Raw genomic sequence first — 5,481 nt, 5'->3', positions numbered from 1 at the left:
CTAATCCAAAGAGCCATAAATACCATCTCTACAGCGCAGGAAACACCTGGATGTTCAAACAGGTAAACCACTGCACTCTGTCCAACCTTTGTTTTAGCAGTGTGCCTCACAAAAACTGAGATGTTTTCTTCTTTTGCTTCTCATTCAGAAAGTTACCTGGAAGAACTGAGTGACATTCCTGAAGTTCAGGCCGTGTCACACTCCCACTACATACAACTTGCGCATTGTCCCCGGATGAAAACTGGTCATAATGGTCAAACCAATGGAAGGACCAGCAGAGGGCGCTGACCATGGTGCTGATGTGATCTCTGCTCAGTGCTCTGAATGTCAAATTAAAGAAATTCAATGAAGCAGATTTATGTGTTCCTTGCGTGGTTATGTGTACTTGTTCCGTGGTTTTAATGTGGTTCCTCCGTGATACATCTATAAACATTTCACGCACAGACCACCGCCCTGTGAGAGACTTACGCATGAACTGAAACCGACCACAATTTCAAACAGCTCAGAGCAGAATTCAAGTACAGACCCATCAGCTGAAACTCTTGACTGATTTCTGCACACATCGATAAATGATGAAACACAAGAAACACCTTTGGATTAGGTAATTCACACTCGTATTGCAAAAGACAGAAATTTCATCCGTGGAAAATGCCCAGATTGTACATGGTAGCTGTGAGACACAGTAAGGAGATGCAAGGAGAAAAAAGCTGCAATATTTTCACAGCTTTTAAATAGGACTTCATCAAAGAATAAACTCACTGCAGGCCTTCAGGCCAGCGGATGACAAATGAGGTAAAGGTAAGTTCTAATGCAAGTGATCAGACTGATCTGATCTCAGGAGTGTAGAATGGCAGAGCAGAGGAGGGGGTTGGAGGAGGAGGAGGTGGCAGAGAAGATTGCAGCTTGTGCGCTAACCCAGCAGCAGCTGGCTGACTTCAGTGCCTTCAGTCTTGGCCTCACTGAGGAGGGAGGGTTACTTTTATGACCCCGTGGAGAGAGGTGAGCTAGCGTCCAAGCAGCTCCAGAAGCGGCATCAGCGCTGAGCGTGAAGATCTGTACAAATTGCTGATGACGTTTTTGCCATTTTCCGATGTCGAGACACATTTCTTCCCCACGGCTCATGGATGATGTTGGAAAGTGCTTTATAAAGAAAAAAATGATGATGAAAAGGTTTTGTACAAGTTCTGCTTCCATAATTCAGTTGAATTCAGTTGATATTTGAAGCACCAATTCCAACCAGAGGTTAGTTTATGCATTTGTGTAGAGAAAACAAGAAACATTCAAATGAATGAAGTCCAAATCCTGTCACTGTCACTCACTAACGTTTCTTAGGACTCAGTTTAGTCCATTAAGGCCTAGTGATCCCAACAGAACTGTGAAAATAGGTTGTATAGGTTTTCCTCACTGCCATTCTTGATGGATTAGGTCTGTGACCAGCAGGGGGCGCTTTGCCTCTTTAAGTCACTGTATCATGACTGTTGGAGGAATCCACCAAATAACAGAAATGAGGCGGTTCTGTATGCAGCCAAAGCCATCTGATTTGACTGTCAAGCCACGCTGCTGCAAGTTAGGAGGAACTGAACAGATAGGTCGAATGAGTCTTCAGCCTTTTTCATTTGTGTGTTCAATGTGTGTATTAGAAAATCACATATGACGTCACTCAGAAAAGCCTGGAGGCACTTGAAGAGCTGGAAACCAAAGCATCCGACCCCTGAAGTTGCTGACATCATAAAGATGCTTTCACTCAAGAACCGCCCAGCCGTGTGTTCTTTAGATTTGTGCCGAGTCAGCTACTAAGAAGGAGTCAAAGTACGGAAAATCCGAATTCCATTTGCAATAGTAAAGTTTGATGTTCAGTCGTATTCTTTTCTTTTTTTCGTTAGTTTCCGGTGAATTCATTTGTGTAACTACAGAACATTCAGGTCAGAGGCTCTTGATAGCTTTAGATCAGCTCCTTTGGCTCACCGTCTTCCTGCTTGTCCTGTGGGTCACAGGGGTGCTGGGGTAACACACAAAAAACATCAGGGTCATTCTTGAAAAATGCTGTTGGGAAACCTGCCATGTTTTGAATTTGACTCTGGCTTTACAGTTGAGATGAGAAAGATTTAGTTGGATAACAAGAGGACGGGAAAAACCAAGTGCAGGAGTCTCTCAGAGGGTCGCCGGACTGATCTATGACGGATTACTGGATCTGCAGACTCCATATCTGTGTTCTGAAGGACAAATTCACAAACCCTGAGCGAGGTGGCACGGAGATGTAGTGGTTAGCACTTCCACTTTAACAGTGAGAAGGCCTCTGGTTCAAATTGTCACTTTCTTTGCATGTTCTCCTTGTGAATTTATTGGTTTTGAGGCGTATAAATGACGAATACTTGTATAGCGCTTTCTACCTTCCTCGAAATCCCAAAGTGCTTTACAGTCAAAGAACCATTCATCCATTTACACACTGATGGCGGCTCCACTGACACCAACCGTCCACCAGAGGCAAGGTGGGGTTCAGTGTATTGCCCAAGGACACTTCGACACATGGGCGTGGAAGGCGGGAATCAAACCTGCAGTCTTACGATTAGGGTTCGACTGAAATCGCTGCACCACGGCCGCTTCCTCCCAAAGTAAGAAATCATGTTTCGTGGAGTTTAGCGTCATACAGCTCTCCCAAAGTTTGGTACATCAGAGGAGAGAGGACTTAGGCAGCGCCAACAACAACTGCTGTTTGGAGCGGAAATGATGTCATCATAACCTCCATCACCCAATATGATTTACAATTTAAAAATCCTTTTTTTCCATAGTTCATCCTATCATTTTTCAATGATATTATCATTTCATCAAAGAGAAGTTTTTTGTGAAGCTTTATTTACGAATTGGTTTCAAAAACAAAGCCGTTCTGAGCCTTTTGACAACTCTAAATCAGATACAGATACAGGCCTTTTGGTTATCCCAAAGTTAAGGGGCTGCGCTGGGGCTCACAAGTATGCCCACACAAGCCTGCCCCCTCTCATCTTGCGAAACTCTAGAATGGTAGTGAGTCTAATCCGTCTCTCAGGCTTCCACCATCCTAGAGAGATGACTTTTCAAGTTCTAGAGCCAACTTCAGTCATCGGGGTTACAGCCACTGAGGCACCTTTCTTTCGACTGCCTCCCAATCCACTTTGCACTGACCCCTTTTGAGCTCTCTGGCAGGTGGTGGGCCCACGGGAGAGTGACCCCATATCACGGAGGGAGTGATCCCACATCAGCTCTTTGGCTAGAACCATAGAGATGGGCCCTGCCCAGAGCTGCTTGCCTCCAGAGCAGGGCCCTGGTGACGCCAATCTGGGTGATGTAACAGAATCTTGATGGCACCTATACATACATACATACACATATTTACAGTACAGACCAAACAGTACAGACCACCATCCCGGCACCTGAACCCAATCGAGGGTGTTTGGGCTGAGCTGGACTGCAGAGTGAAGGCAAAAAGGCCAACAATTGAAACTCCTTCAAGACTGTTGGAAGACTGTTTCAGGTGACGACCTCTTGAAGCTCATCAAGAGAATGCCAAGAGTGTGCAAAGCAGTTGTTAGGGTTATGTAATTATCATTTGCTTACACGCTATTATCACCATGATATGTTCGTCTCAGTTCTTTCAGTACAAAAACAATGACCTGAAAAGTTCTGATTATACAATATGTTCGTGTACTGCTTGATTTAATGACTTACTTTTCATGTTATAAACCCCTGCCATCAATAAAACCAGACTGGATACACTGAGAAGGCAGAACTCCTCTGTGACAGTTCGCGCTGTCACAGACCGATTCTCCTTCTGCAGAAGTCTAGCAAAAGTTCTCATCTCCTGTGTGGTTCTTCTCTTTATTAAGGAAAAAGTCAGAACCCTGACACAGTAATGAAAGCAAACTGTGGCTACTTTGAAGAACCTAGAATATGACATATTTTCAGTTGTTTCACACTTTTTGTCATGACTAGAACGCGGAGGGAGGACCCAGATGCTGAAAACCGAGAAAGGCAGAGGCAGGTAAGTGAAGAGGTAAGTAAGAGGTTTTATTTTCTTAATGTTTTTGCGGTTGTTGATGGTGTAGTGGGTAGTCGTGGATGTGGCTCTCGATTGTAGATCCAGAACTTCCAGAGCGGGAGTGAGACAAAGTTCGTGGGCAGGATTCTTGAACCCTGGCGTGGCATGGTGATCTTGATGAGCGTGGACGCTCAGTGGACACGTGGCATGGCTGCCACTAGGTGAGAACAGAGGCTGTGGCTCACAGTGGCAAGAAACGTCAGCGGTGGAAGGCTGAGGCTGCTGCTGCTGCTGCTGCTTGAGATGGTGAACTCAGGTGACTCTCGTGGCGTGAGAATGTAACCTGAGTGCAGAAGACAAGACAAGGTTAGCTTAGTACAGAGACAAGGGGGCCAGACGTCGAACTTCAGGAGACTAGGCACCATCAGGGTTAACGGACTGGCGAAGACTGATGAAGCTGGGTCTCCTTAAGTAGCAGGTGGTTTGATGAGATGAGTAGTCACAGCTGAGGGAGATGAGCAGCAGAGCTGGAGGGGGAGGAGTCTGACAGGCCACATGACATTTGTGTTAAGTATATAAGTCAACATGTGTGAATCCATAGTTTTGCTGCCTTTGGTGTGAATCTACAATTTTCACGGTCATGAAAATAAAGAAAACTCTTTGAATGAGGTGTGTCCAAACTTTTGGTCGGTACAGTATATAGATATTAATTCATCTCTGCTTGTGATTAATATATTTAATTGAGTTTCTCTTTCACACAGCCCTCTGCATTTATCCGGACTTGGGACCGGCATAAGGGAGCTGGATTGTGCCCCCCTGTGGTTGCATTACATACATTTATTGATTCATTCATTCATTTACTGATTCATTCATTCATTTATTCATTCATTGACTGACTGACTGACTGACTGACTGACTGACTGACTGACTGACTGACTGACTGACTGACTGACTGACTGACTGACCGTCCGGCCAATCGATTGATTGATTGATTAATTGATTTACAAATATAAATATAAGTAAACAGTTTTAATTTTTACATTTTTAACTATAAACAACAATAATAATAAGCGATGGAGACATTTTTTTAAGGGCAAACCTGAGCTCCAGGAGAAAACCCAAACTAATTTAACATAAATTACGACATTTTTACACTATTAACAATAAAGAGCAATATCAATAAGAGATGGACATATTTTTAAGGGCAAACCTGAGCTCCAGGAGAAAACCCAAACTAATTTAACATAAATTACAAAATGTTTACACTATTAACAATAAAGAACAATATCAATAAGAGATGGACATATTTTTAAGGGCAAACCTGAGCTCCAGGAGAAAACCCAAACTAATTTAACATTTATAACAACTAAAACAAATTTTAATTTTACATATTTAACAATAAACAATATATTAATAAGGGATGGAGACTTTTTTTAAGGGCAAACCTGAGCACCAGGAGAAAACCCAAA

At 43.4% G+C, this 5,481-nt stretch overlaps 1 long non-coding RNA gene across 1 annotated transcript; it reads right to left on the bottom strand.

Moving 5' to 3' along the window:
* Window positions 1-4,020: 4,020 nt before the first annotated feature.
* On the bottom strand, window positions 4,021-4,850 carry LOC144992552 (uncharacterized). The gene is made up of 2 exons (XR_013656597.1): window positions 4,435-4,850; window positions 4,021-4,355 (listed from the first exon to the last, which is right to left on the bottom strand). It is a non-coding gene; the product is annotated as an uncharacterized LOC144992552 (long non-coding RNA).
* Window positions 4,851-5,481: the final 631 nt, after the last annotated feature.

This window comes from Oryzias latipes, chromosome 6 (genome assembly GCF_053564925.1).
Source record: "Oryzias latipes strain Hd-rR chromosome 6, Olatipes_Hd-rR_3.1".
Taxonomy (NCBI): Eukaryota; Metazoa; Chordata; class Actinopteri; order Beloniformes; family Adrianichthyidae; genus Oryzias; species Oryzias latipes.
The sequence above is the reverse complement of the archived record's forward strand: the minus strand, read 5'-3'. Positions and strand labels throughout refer to the sequence as shown.